The sequence below is a fragment of the Rutidosis leptorrhynchoides genome, chromosome 10 (genome assembly GCF_046630445.1).
Source record: "Rutidosis leptorrhynchoides isolate AG116_Rl617_1_P2 chromosome 10, CSIRO_AGI_Rlap_v1, whole genome shotgun sequence".
Taxonomy (NCBI): domain Eukaryota; kingdom Viridiplantae; phylum Streptophyta; class Magnoliopsida; order Asterales; family Asteraceae; genus Rutidosis; species Rutidosis leptorrhynchoides.
Window position 1 is genome coordinate 136,452,349 of NC_092342.1, and position 15,752 is coordinate 136,468,100.

Genomic DNA, 15,752 nt, shown 5'->3' on the forward strand with positions numbered 1-15,752 from the left:
ATTCGAGACCCACAAAGCGCTGTAAGTATACCATATTGTGTGGGTTATTATTTATCAGCTATGGTTCGGGGGATGCGACCGCATAGCATAATAGGAGGTGGTATTTTTATTACTTTGATTGGTGAATATCTCGGTGTGGATATAAGTCAGGGGGGATTATTAGTAGAAGAACCAGAACCCCGCGATACTATAGGTTTAAATGTATACCATGGTGCGAAAGTTTTAAAGAGGCGAAATAATGCCGCAGTACGATACCATGGTAGACATCCACAGGTGGAGAGAAACCAACAGCAAGGTAATGTAGGAGGGGGGAATGAGATGCAAGAAATGCAAAGGTTTATAGCTTCTCAGGAATACGAAAATGCTAGACAGAGAGCATTTGAAGATTGGCAAGTTCATCAGAACCAAATCATAGCTCATTGCCAACATATAGGTAGAAACTATATTCCTACACCGAAACCCATCTTCCCTCCTTGGTCTATAGAGATGCAGCCACCATATCCTACGTATGACCCTGCCGAAGCATTCTATAGCACCTATGGTTATGCCTGGAACCCCTATTGGTACCAATATCATCCTTAGTTTACTTATTTTTTTTTTAATTTGTAATGATTGATACGTTTAATACTTTTGTTAATATTGTAATCATTTTTATAATTGTCTAACTTTTATTCTTAGATTTTAATAATTTTTGAATGTGGGGTAATATACCAAACTTCAAAAATATGTATATATGTTTGCAGTTTATCTTATGTACACAACAGGGTAAAACAACGCATTTTCAAAGACTGGCATTAAGTTCAGCAAAAGCAACTAATTTTGACGACAAGATGCAAAATATATGTGAAATAACAACAAGACGGAATGAACAAATGATGTGCACCATTTATCATTCAGCAAACAAACGCCAATATATTTGGAAACTTTGGTAAAATTTAATCATTTTCACACAAATCGCCCTCAATAATTTAAATAGTTACTGATTTCTTGCAAATGAGGGCATTGCAAGATCTTAAGTGTGGGAAGGGGTTAAATTCTTTCGGATTTTAAAATTTTTATCTTAAACACTTGGTTACCATTAAAAATACTAGTAAAGCAGTAGTTGTATTAGAATCTAGTGCTCTCTGATAAAAAAGAACAGCCCTAGTCTTATATACTGACTACCCAATTCTAGTAAAAATTTTCAAAATTTTCAATTAAATGAATTCAAAATCATGTTTATACATATTTATGAACGATAAAACTAGGTTTTAACACCGAAATTATTGTTACCTCGGAAAGGACATAAATTGAGAAACAAACTAAAATGTTAAAATTCATTTAAAATGGAATAGAGGACGATAAAAAGGAAAATAAAAGCCAAGTGTGGGAAAATTTACCAAGTTATCTTAAACATATGTCACATATATCTGTAACAAATAACTGAAAATACTTTTGCTTTGGACTAAACTAAATTGTTTTACCAAATGAAAGAAAAGAAGAGATGGATCTACACGATGAATCAATTCCATCATTAAAAGGAAGTAAAGTCTTCTGAAAAAGACACGCGCTTCTTGATTTAGGTCATGAAGTTGTCGTCCAGACCAGCTGTAGGTTGACGAAAAATCTAGAAAAGTCATCACTAAAATCAGCAGGAAATCCACGGACCTCAGCATTAAACAGGGTCGCCAAGTGGTCAGATTTATCCTAACCATGAGAAGGATTTATCTCGTACAATGGGGGGGCACCATGCAAATTAGCTGGATAAGACTAATGAATCAGATCCCCAGAAAGGATAATCTCCTTAAAGATTAAAAATCAGCTTTTAAGACTGATATCACTCAATCCTTGAGATTGACCTTAAAGATTGAGAATTACAAACTCATGGAATTCAATGATATCTAAACTCGAGCTTGAACGAGAAAATATTTTGATCAAAATTATAAACCGATTTGTTTTCTGAAAACCCATTTTCAATGCGTTCATTACCATTGAACGTAAAATCCTAGGAATTCACCTGGAATTCATTAGGTCACCTGAACTAAATCGGGTGTCAACCGTAAGAACGGTGGTTGCATAGTGGTCAAAGACAGGACCTTGTGCCATACCGAAAAATTATAAGGGTAAGCTTTACTATTGCTCCTACCAAGGATAGTAATTGCGTCCGACACGTTATAGACCATAATTAAAAGCATGTCAGGGGACATTGCCTTAACAGTTGCTTGTTCAACGCTTTCCTTTTCAACCGGATGGTAGTTTACCGAAAGGTAATATACAGGACAAGTAAACTGGACGTGTTGCTTTCCAAATACAAGGTTAGCAAGTGGGTGACACAAAACCGCAAGTTTTGAGCTAAAATTTTCAAATCTAAAACCCACCAAACCCACAAAAATATTTTGCAAACACCGGTAAAGGGTTATTCCGGAAAACTTATCTAGGGTAAAAACTAGATTTAATTTTCAAAAGATCAAATGTTTTCATAAAGATCCAATTTCCTTAATGGATCTAAATTTTTTATAGTCATGTGGGACTGTAAACCATATCGTTACTACCATTGTTTATACCGCCGTATAGAAATCACTGATGTACAAAGTGTGAAGAATAAAGAAGTGATTCTAGTATTTCAAGACGATATTGCTTGAGGACAAGCAACGCTCAAGTGTGGGAATATTTGATAATGCTAAAAACGAACATATATTTCATAGCATTATTCCTCAAGAAAGACAAGCTTTTAGTTGCAATTGTTCTATTTACAAGTGATATTCGTTTAAATAATAAAAGGTGAAGACAAAAGACAGATTCGACGAATTGAAGACGCAAACGACCAAAAAGCTCAAAAGAACAAAAGACAATCAAAGAGGTTCCAATTATTGATAAGAAACGTCTCGAAATTACAAGAGTACAAGATTCAAAACGCAAAGTACAAAATATAAAATTGTACGCAAGGACGTTCGAAAATCCGGAACCGGGACCAGAGTCAACTCTTAACGCTCGACGCAACGGACTAAAAATTACAAGTTAACTATGTATATAAATATAATATAATATATAATTAATTATATTAATTATATATATATTATATATATATTATAAACCGTCGATAAACAAAGAGCCAAACTCCTCTGAGCTGTAAAAGTAACCTCCGCGACTCACGGAGTTTGAAGGCAAAATTGGCCGCGAGTCGCGGAGCCCCAAAAATCGAAAATCCCTATAAAGCTCGCACATTCTGATCGTAAAAATTCACAAAAATAATCTTTCTCTCTTCTCTCATATATACGTAAAATATATATATATAATTTATATTTTAATTTTAATTTTAATTATAATTCTAATAATAAGGGTATGTTAGCGAATGTTGTAAGGGTGTAAGTCGAAATTCTGTCCGTGTAACGCTACGCTATTTTTAATCATTGTAAGTTATGTTCAACCTTTTTACATTAATGTCTCGTAGCTAAGTTATTATTATGCTTATTTAAAATGAAGTAATCATGATGTTGGGCTAATTACTAAAATTGGGTAATTGGGCTTTGTACCATAATTGGGGTTTGGACAAAAGAACGACACTTGTGGAAATTAGACTATGGGCTATTAATGGGCTTTATATTTGTTTAACTAAATGATAGTTTGTTAATGTTAATATAAAGATTTACAATTGGGCGTCCCTATAAATTACCATATACACTCAATCGGACACGATGGGCGGGGTATTTATATGTACGAATAATCGTTCATTTAACCGGACACGGGAATGGATTAATAGCCACTAGAATAATTAAAACAGGGGTGAAATTACATTCAAGGGTAATTGGTGTAATTGTTAACAAAGTAGTAAAACCTTGGTTTACACGCAGTCGATAACCTGGTGTATTCATTAAACAAAGTATTAAAACCTTGTTACAATTCGAATCCCCAATTAGTTGGAATATTTAACTTCGGGTATAATAATAATTTGACGAGGACACTCGCACTTTATATTTATGACTGATGGACTGTTATGGACAAAAACCAGACGGACATATTAAATAATCCAGGACAAAGGACAATTAACCCATAGGCATAAAACTAAAATCAACACGTCAAACATCATGATTACGGAAGTTTAAATAAGCATAATTCTTTTATTTCATATTTAATTTCCTTTATTTTATATTTAATTGCACTTCTAATTATCGCACTTTTATTTATTGTTATTCAATTGCACTTTTAATTATCGTCCTTTTTAATTATTGCAAGTTTATTTTATCGCACTTTTATTATTCGCAATTTCATTATCGTTATTTACTTTACGCTTTAAATTAAGTCTTTTATTTATTTAATATTTTACATTAGGTTTTAACTGCGACTAAAGTCTTAAAATCGACAAACCGGTCATTAAATGGTAAAAACCCCCCTTTTATAATAATAATATTACTTATATATATGTTTGTATTTTTATAAAAGTAAACTAATATAGCGTTGAGCTTTGTTTAAAGATTTCCCTGTGGAACGAACCGGACTTACTAAAAACTACACTACTTTACGATTAGGTACACTGCCTATAAGTGTTGTAGCAAGGTTTAAGTATATCCATTCTATAAATAAATAAATATCTTGTGTAAAATTGTATCGTATTTAATAGTATTTCGCACTAAAAATAATACTATTTTGTATACACCCCCTACGACATCAGCGCCACTTTGACTATATGAAATGATGTCGAATGCACATATGAATCAGGGTAATATAATTTCCGGGATTATATTACGGTGACTCATATGAACGTTCCGACATTATGACATAAAGAATTTAAGGCGAGTCGAGGAAAAACTTCTCTTTATCTTTATTCTATATCACGGTTAGTATTATTGAGAATACTAATCAATGATATTCTTGTGTCTTGAAGGAACAATGGCTCCTCGTCGTGTACGCCGCAATGAAACTCCCGAACAAGCTCTCGAACGAATGATAGCCACCGCCGTAGATGCGGCCATGGCCGGTCACTCATCCAACAACAATAATAATAACAACCACAACAACAACAATGGAGCCGGAAACTCAAACTAGGGATGCTCCTATAAAGCTTTCATGGGGTGCAAACCTCACACTTTTGATGGAACCGGGGGACCGGTCGTGCTCACCCGATGGTTTGAGCAAACGGAAGCCGTCTTTAGCATAAGCGGTTGTCGGGACCAAGACAAGGTCAAATACTCCACTCACACCTTCGCCGGTGTCGCTCTTACATGGTGGAATACTTATGTACAATCGGTGGGTACCGATGAAGCTCACGCCCTCTCTTGGGCCGACTTGAGGGAAAAGATGATTGTCGAATATTTCCCTCGTGAAGAAACCCGAAGGCTCGAACAAGAGCTAAGAACTTTAAAGGCGATCGGAAATGATCTCAAGGCTTATAATCAACGATTTTCCGAACTAGCCTTGATGTGCCAAAATCTTGTGAACCCCGAAGCTTTAAGGGTTGAACTTTACATGGATGGTCTTCCAAAGAGCATCAAACACGGAGTAATGTCATCCAAACCCACTAATCATCAAGAAGCTTTGAACATGGCCCGTAAATTGATAGAAACGGTTGACGAAATCGTAGTTCCGGCACCTATGGCCGAGGATAAATCGGGCGGCAACAAAAGAAAGTGGGAACCCTCCCAATCAAGCAACAACAACTTTGCTAAGAAGCCTTACACCTCCGACGGCAAGAAGGGTTATGCCGGGAACCTACCTCTTTGCAACAAATGCAACAAACATCACTTTGGTGAATGTGGCAAGTTAATTTGCCACCGGTGCCAAGGAGTTGGTCATAAGGCCAACGATTGTAAAAGTGCCACTCCCGTTGCTCGAAAGTGGCCCAATGCACCAAAGACGGGCACTTGTTACGAATGTGGTCAAACGGGTCATTATAGAAATGCATGCCCAAAGAAGAAAGATAACCCCAACACGCGCGGCCGAGCTTTCAACATCAACACCGAGGAAGCCCGGGATGACACTGAACTAGTCACGGGTACGTTTCTTCTCAACAATTCTTATGTCTCTTGTTTATTCGATTCGGGTGCCGATAAATGCTTTGTATCCAAGACTTTGACTCATTCTTTTAGCACTCCACCTCTTCCATTAGATACCACTTATACCATTGAAGTGGCTAACGGGAAACTATTAAGTGCCGACACATATTACCGAGGGTGTACGTTAAACATTTTGGGTAAGGAATTTGAAATTGACTTGATACCCATAGAACTAGGAAGCTTTGATGTAATAATCGGTATGAATTGGTTAGTCAAAACGAAATCTCACATCCTTTGTGATCTTAACGCAATCCGAATTCCTATCGAGAATGGTGAACCTTTGATTGTTTATGGCGATAAGAGTTGCACCAGACTCAACCTCGTTTCGTGCCTTAAAGTTAGAAAACTACTCCGTAAGGGTTGTTTTGCGATCCTTGCCCACGTTAAGAAAGTCGAGTCCGATGATAAGCATATCGATGATGTGCCAATTGTTAGTGACTATTCCGATGTATTTCCCGACGAATTGCCGGGTCTTCCGCCTCATCGACCAGTTGAATTCCAAATCGATCTTATTCCGGGAGCCGCACCCGTAGCACGTGCACCATATAGACTCGCTCCATCTGAAATGCAAGAATTGCAAAGTCAAATCCAAGAACTACTTGATCGTGGTTTTATCCAACCTAGCCATTCACCTTGGGGCGCTCCGATTTTGTTTGTTAAAAAGAAAGACGGATCCCTACGAATGTGCATTGATTATTGTGAACTAAATAAATTGACGGTTAAGAACCGATATCCTCTTCCTCGCATCGATGACCTCTTTGATCAACTACAAGGGTCTTGTGTATATTCGAAAATCGATCTCCGCTCGGGTTATCATCAATTGAGGGTTAAGGGGGAAGATGTCTCCAAAATCGCTTTTCGAACTCGTTATGGTAGTTATGAATTCCTTGTCATGCCATTTGGTCTCACTAACGCATCGGCGGTGTTCATGGATCTTATGAACCGCGTGTGCAAACCGTATCTCGATAAATTCGTTATTGTGTTCATCGATGACATATTGATCTATTCTAAAAATGAAGAAGAGCACGAACAACATCTCCGACTTGTGCTTGAACTTTTAAGACAAGAACAACTCTATGCCAAATTCTCCAAGTGTGAATTTTGGTTAAAGGAAGTTCAATTTCTTGGTCATGTTGTAAGTGACCAAGGTATTAAAGTCAATCCAACGAAAATCGAAGCCATTAGCAAATGGGAGACTCCTACTACTCCTACTCACATTCGTCAATTTTTGGGTCTCGCCGGGTACTATCGTAGATTCATCGAAAACTTCTCTTTGGTTGCACGTCCTCTAACCGCATTGACTCACAAGGGAAAGAAATTCATTTGGGCGACCGAACATGAATCCGCATTCCAAATCTTGAAAACGAAGCTAACCACCGCTCCTATCTTGTCACTTCCCGAAGGTAATGATGACTTTGTTGTATATTGTGATGCCTCGAAACATGGTTTTGGGTGTGTATTGATGCAACGAACGAAAGTCATTGCTTATGCTTCTCGACAACTCAAAATTCATGAACGAAACTATACGACACATGATCTCGAACTCGGAGCCGTTGTCTTTGCACTTAAAATGTGGAGACACTATCTTTATGGAACCAAGAGTACTATCTTTACCGACCACAAAAGTCTCCAACACATTTTCGATCAAAAGCAACTAAACATGAGACAACGAAGGTGGATTGAAACCTTAAACGATTACGATTGCGAGCTTCGTTACCATCCCGGGAAGACAAATGTAGTAGCCGATGCCTTAAGTCGAAAAGAAAGAGCGGTGCCTCTCCGTGTCCGAGCTTTAAACATCACCATTCACACCAACTTTAATAGCCAAATTCGGGTAGCCCAAGATGAGGCTCTCAAGGATGAAAACATCTCTCTCGAACACTTGAACGTCCTCACCTCTCGATTCGAAGTTAAAGAAACCGGACTCCGATATTTCGCCGGAAGAATTTGGGTGCCTAGTTATGGGGATCTACGAAGCCTTATTTTAGAGGAAGCCCATAAGTCACGATACTCGATTCACCCCGGTGCCAATAAGATGTACCACGACCTTAAACAACTATATTGGTGGCCGAACATCAAAAGGGACGTAGCTACTTATGTTTCCAAGTGTTTGACATGTTCCAAAGTCAAAGCCGAACACCAAAGACCGTCCGGACTACTTCAACAACCTGAGATCCCGCAATGGAAGTGGGAAAGGATAACGATGGATTTTATCACCAAACTACCAAAAACGACGGGCGGTTATGATACCATTTGGGTTATTGTTGACCGTCTCACCAAATCCGCACACTTCCTGGCCATGAAAGAAACGGACAAAATGGAGAAACTTGCACAACTTTACATTAAGGAGATCGTAGCCTGACACGGTGTACCTTTATCGATTATCTCCAAAAGAGATGGCCGTTTCGTTTCTAGATTTTGGCGTACTTTGCAAGAAGCGTTGGGAACGCGTTTAGACATGAGCACCGCATATCATCCTCAAACCGATGGACAAAGCGAACGCACAATTCAAACCTTAGAGCACATGTTACGAGCTTGCGTGGTTGATTTCGGAAAAGCTTGGGACAAGCACTTACCTCTCGCCGAGTTCTCTTACAACAATAGTTATCACGCGAGTATAAAGGCCGCACCTTTTGAAGCGCTATATGGCCGAAAATGTCGTTCACCTCTTTGTTGGGCCGAAGTAGGCGACGTACAAATCACCGGACCCGAACTCATTCACGAAACCACCGAGAAGATCGTTCAAATCCGAGATAGGCTTCGGACGGCCCGGAGTCGTCAAAAGTGCTATACCGACAAAAGACGCAACGACCTTGAATTTCAAGTCGGTGACCGCGTCATGTTAAAAGTCGCACCTTGGAAGGGTGTAATCCGTTTTGGGAAACGCGGGAAGCTAAATCCACGGTATATTGGTCCTTTCGAAATCTTGGAGCGTATTGGAACCGTTGCGTATCGTTTAGATCTTCCGCCTCAATTGAACTCCGTTCATCCTACCTTCCATGTATCTAACTTGAAAAAGTGTCTCGCCGAACCCGATATCGTCATCCCTCTCGAGGAACTTACTATTGATGACAAACTTCATTTTGTGGAGGAACCGGTTGAAATTGTGGACACCTCTGTCAAGACATTGAAACAAAGCCGAATCCCGATTGTTAAAGTCCGTTGGAACGCCAAAAGGGGACCCGAGTTTACTTGGGAAAGACAAGATCAAATGCAAAGGAAGTATCCTCATCTATTCGTGAATTCGGAAACACAAGATCTCGAGGAAGAAACAACGACTACTACGCCTACTTAAATTTCGGGACGAAATTTCTTTTAAGGAGTAGGTAATGTAACATCCCGCCTTTTTCCATTTACTTTCCGTTTAACTATTTTAAAGTCCGTTATATATTTATAACATCTTTCGTTAATACGCGTTTTAAATTATCTCGATTAGGTAATTCACGCACCCGATTCAAACTTGAGGGACTAAAATTGACACGGGGCAAACTAGTTGACTAGGTCACCTAGTCCACCCCAATCACCACCATTCAACCATCTCCATCTCTCTCTCTTTCTCTCTAGCAAGAACACACACCCAATTTCTAAATTCATTCAATCATCATCTAAATTCGATCTAGGAGGCTTACAACAAAATAAATTACATATTCGTGATCCTCTCTTCATCCTCTTCATTTTGGTACCAACTTCATCTCGTTTGGGTAACATTTCCAAAACTCTAGATTTCTCTAAATTCGTGTTTTTGACTTGAAATGGTGTTAGTTAGTGTCTATGGCTCATTGTGATGTCGTGTGTGAAATTTATATGCTCGATCTCGTTGTTTTAGTGTAACTAGCATGAACTTGACTTTTGGTGTGTTGTTCTTGAATTTTGGATGATCATATGTTGTTAGATGTTAAAAGTTCATGTTCTAATTGTGTTCCTTGTATCACTAGCTTCAATTTGATGTGTAGGTTGCCTTAGAAAACTTCATGAACTTGATTATTGATTTTGGTGAATTTGGGTTAGGGTTTGACGAACTTGAAATGGACTTTTGATGCATTGAATGCCATGGATTATTATTGGTAAGTGTTTAGTTGGATTGTATGCTTGATTACCTTCGAAACGGCATATCATTCATGTAAATTGGTTGCCCGAATCATTGAATTGCATTTATGAACTTGTATGCGGTTAATGTTAAGCATTAGATGCGGTTTTGGTTGTTGTAATAGGTAGATTGATTGATGAAATGTGTTTAGTTGTTTTTCTCGTCAAATTACCTTCCCAACGGTATAAGATACTTGTCTTGATTGTTTGCGGATCATAAATGGTGATTGTTTGAAGTTAGGTTCGTGCATAAAACTTAAAAGTTGCCAAAACTCTCTGCACAGGTAATGGCGCGGCGCGCCATATACCCGCGCGGCGCGCCATTATGGTCTGTCCAACTTTGTCAATTTTCGAATAATGTTTGCTATGCTACGCACCTCCGATTCACATGTAACTTGTCCTAACATGCTCATACATGATTAAAAACCTCAGAAAAATAGTTCGAGACACGACCCGAACGTGTTGACTTTTTCGTTGACTTTGACCGACCAAAGTTTGACTTTTTGTCAAACTTAACCAAATGATTATGCAACCTTCCTAACTTGTTTATATACTTGTACCTTGCATGAAACTTGACAATTTGATTTCACATGCTACATAATCGAGTCGTAACGAGCCATAGGACTAATTGAACATCTTTGACCAATCGTGACTATCGTTATTGATACAACCTATTTGTTTAGGTCAAGACTAGCATTGTTCTTTGCACACGTTTACTTGTTGAAGTACTTTACTACTCGTGCATTCAAGGTGAGATCATAGTCCCACTTTTACTCTTTTTGAACTTACATTTGGGATGAGAAAACATAAACATTTCTTTTACTAAGTGAACACAAGTACAGGAAAACAAACATTCTACATACGAGTTTAGAACAAAATCCTCAATTCGATTATCATTAGTTACACTTGCCGGGTGTAAGCGAGAACTTATGTTGTATGGATCCATATGGGTTTGACAAACCCTAATTCAAACGGTTCGCTACCGTTTACGAATGAAATATATTTTCGAGAAACAGTGTATGTTCTAGCACTAAGTGATGGGGTTCAATGGAAGGAATGTTAAGCATTGATAATTGGGTGCTCTTGAAATAAACTTTTGGAATGTATTACTATTATTTCATTGATGCAAATCTTGTGGTTCACTTGTACTTACTTACTTAAACCTATGATTTCACCAACGTTTTCGTTGACAGATTTCTATGTTTTTCTCAGGTCCTTGAACGATACATGATACATGCTTCCGCTCATTATTTTGATACATGCATTGGATGTCGAGTATATATGCATACATGGAGCGTCTTTTGGATACTTTTAAATTGTGTCGCATAAGTTTCATTTGTACTTAAAACTTTGTATCGTAACTTGTGGTGGAACTATTCTTGTAAACTTTGAACAATCTTTACATTTGAAATGAATGCGACATATCTTTTGGTCAAACGTTGTTTTAAAGACTTATGACCACGTAACGGGACCTAAGTAGACGGCGCCGTCAATGACGATTTTCGGGTCGCTACACGACTAACGATGACTTAACGACTCAGTTAAAATGTATATACATGTAGTGTTTTAATATGTATTTATACACTTTTGAAAGACTTCAATACACTTATCAAAATACTTCTACTTAACAAAAATGCTTACAATTACATCCTCGTTCAGTTTCATCAACAATTCTACTCGTATGCACCCGTATTCGTACTCGTACAATACACAGCTTTTAGATGTATGTACTATTGGTATATACACTCCAATGATCAGCTCTTAGCAGCCCATGTGAGTCACCTAACACATGTGAGAACCATCATTTGGCAACTAGCATGAAATATCTCATAAAATTACAAAAATATGAGTAATCATTCATGACTTATTTACATGAAAACAAAATTACATATCCTTTATATCTAATCCATACACCAACAACCAAAAACACCTACAAACACTTTCATTCTTCAATTTTCTTCATCTAATTGATCTCTCTCAAGTTCTATCTTCAAGTTCTAAGTGTTCTTCATAAATTCTACAAGTTCTAGTTACATAAAATCAAGAATACTTTCAAGTTTGCTAGCTCACTTCCAATCTTGTAAGGTGGTCATCCAACCTCAAGAAATCTTTGTTTCTTACAGTAGGTTATCATTCTAATACAAGGTAATAATCATATTCAAACTTTGGTTCAATTTCTATAACTATAACAATCTTATTTCAAGTGATGATCTTACTTGAACTTGTTTTCGTGTCATGATTCTGCTTCAAGAACTTCGAGCCATCCAAGGATCCGTTGAAGCTAGATCCATTTTTCTCTTATCCAGTAGGTTTATCCAAGGAACTTAAGGTAGTAATGATGTTCATAACATCATTCGATTCATACATATAAAGCTATCTTATTCGAAGGTTTAAACTTGTAATCACTAGAACATAGTTTAGTTAATTCTAAACTTGTTCGCAAACAAAAGTTAATCCTTCTAAATTGACTTTTAAAATCAACTAAACACATGTTCTATATCTATATGATATGCTAACTTAATGATTTAAAACCTGGAAACACGAAAAATACCGTAAAACCTGATTTACGCCGTCGTAGTAACACCGCGGGCTGTTTTGGGTTAGTTAATTAAAAACTATGATAAACTTTGATTTAAAATTTGTTATTCTGAGAAAATGATTTTTATTATGAACATGAAACTATATCCAAAAATTATGGTTAAACTCAAAGTGGAAGTATGTTTTCTAAAATGGTCATCTAGACGTCGTTCTTTCGACTGAAATGACTACCTTTACAAAAACGACTTGTAACTTATTTTTCCGACTATAAACCTATACTTTTTCTGTTTAGATTCATAAAATAGAGTTCAATATGAAACCATAGCAATTTGATTCACTCAAAACGGATTTAAAATGAAGAAGTTATGGGTAAAACAAGATTGGATAATTTTTCTCATTTTAGCTACGTGAAAATTGGTAACAAATCTATTCCAACCTTAACTTAATCAACTTGTATTGTATATTATGTAATCTTGAGATACCATAGACACGTATACAATGTTTCGACCTATCATGTCGACACATCTATATATATTTCGGAACAACCATAGACACTCTATATGTGAATGTTGGAGTTAGCTATACAGGGTTGAGGTTGATTCCAAAATATATATAGTTTGAGTTGTGATCAATATTGAGATACGTATACACTGGGTCGTGGATTGATTCAAGATAATATTTATCGATTTATTTCTGTACATCTAACTGTGGACAACTAGTTGTAGGTTACTAACGAGGACAGCTGACTTAATAAACTTAAAACATCAAAATATATTAAAAGTGTTGTAAATATATTTTGAACATACTTTGATATATATGTATATATTGTTATAGGTTCGTGAATCAACCAGTGGCCAAGTCTTACTTCCCGATGAAGTAAAAATCTGTGAAAGTGAGTTATAGTCCCACTTTTAAAATCTAATATTTTTGGGATGAGAATACATGCAGGTTTTATAAATGATTTACAAAATAGACACAAGTACGTGAAACTACATTCTATGGTTGAATTATCGAAATCGAATATGCCCCTTTTTATTAAGTCTGTTAATCTAAGAATTAGGGAACAGACACCCTAATTGACGCGAATCCTAAAGATAGATCTATTGGGCCTAACAAACCCCATCCAAAGTACCGGATGCTTTAGTACTTCGAAATTTATATCATATCCGAAGGGTGTCCCGGAATGATGGGGATATTCTTATATATGCATCTTGTTAATGTCGGTTACCAGGTGTTCACCATATGAATGATTTTTATCTCTATGTATGGGATGTGTATTGAAATATGAAATCTTGTGGTCTATTATTATGATTTGATATATATAGGTTAAACCTATAACTCACCAACATTTTTGTTGACGTTTTAAGCATGTTTATTCTCAGGTGATTATTAAGAGCTTCCGCTGTCGCATACTTAAATAAGGACGAAATTTGGAGTCCATGCTTGTATGATATTGTGTAAAAACTGCATTCAAGAAACTTATTTTGTTGTAACATATTTGTATTGTAAACTATTATGTAATGGTCGTGTGTAAACAGGATATTTTAGATTATCATTATTTGATAATCTACGTAAAGCTTTTGAAACCTTTATTGATAAAATAAAGGTTATGGTTTGTTTTAAAATGAATGCAGTCTTTGAAAAACATCTCATATAGAGGTCAAAACCTCGCAACGAAATCAATTAATATGGAACATTTTTAATCAATAAGAACGGGACATTTCAGTTGGTATCCGAGCGTTGGTCTTAGAGAACCAGAATTTTGTATTAGTGTGTCTTATCGAGTTTGTTAGGATGCATTAGTGAGTCTGGACTTCGACCGTGTTTACATGAAAAATGATTGCTTAACAAATTTTGTTGGAAACTATATATTTTTAACATGTGAATATTATGTGATATATTAATCTCTTAACGCGTTTGATATTATGTGATAGATGTCTACCTCTAGAACAAGTCTCATTGACTCACCTAATAATAATGAAGAGTCAAATGTAAATTGGAATGATTCGTGGACTGATTCACAAGTTCCCGAAGAGGAACCGGAAGAAGAGTCGGAACCGGAAGAAGAATCGGAACCGGAAGAAGAATCGGAACCGGAAGAAGAATCGGAACCGGATGAAGAAATAGAACCGGTGGGGGAAATAATAAAACGGTTAAGTAAAAGAAAATCCTCAACCAACCGACCAAGGTTAATTATGGTCAATGGTGTTTCCGCCAAGGAAGCAAAATATTGGGAGGATTACCAATTCTCCGATGAATCGGATTCCGACAAAAATTCTGATGATGTTATAGAAATTACCCCAACTGAATTTAAAAAGGCAAAAGAAAATAATAAGGGAAAGGGCATAAAAATAGAGAAATCTAATTCCAACCCCGATGAACTTTATATGTATCGTCAACCCCCGAAGTCCTTAAGTTGTAACAATGACCCGGGAACCTCTAAACCACCAGGTTTTTCTAAACCAATGTGGATAACGACGGCTCGTATTAGGGGAACATCATATATCCCTAGAAACTTGGCAAAACGAACCAAAACCGAAGAAGAAGAAACAAGCGAGTCGGAATAAGATAGTTGTATTCGTGTGGTGTAATATATGTAATATAGTGTGCTTATGCTTTATGATATATGTAAAAATTGCTTGTATTAATAAGTATTTTTTTTTATGAATCTAACTCTTGTCTATATTACAGTATAAAAACACAAAATGGATAGACAACCAAATATTTTAAGAGACCTATCCGGAGACATGATTGATGAAATCTTGTCTAGAGTCGGTCAGAATTCTTCGGCACAACTATTTAAGGCGAGATCAGTTTGTAAGACATTCGAAGAACGTTCCAAGAATGCCTTGGTTTATAAAAGGCTTTCGTTCGAAAGATGGGGGATATCACATTGGGAAACCCATAAGTTACGATGTGTTTACTTTGACGCATATATTGCGGGGAACCCAAATGCTATTTTACGCAACGGGTTAAGAAATTATTTTGACTCAATATATCCGAATATTGGACTTCGTGATTTAGAAAAAGCGGCTAACATGCAATATAAAGAAGCATGTTATGCTTACGGATTATTAATGTTCGCTTCTCACCAAAGTG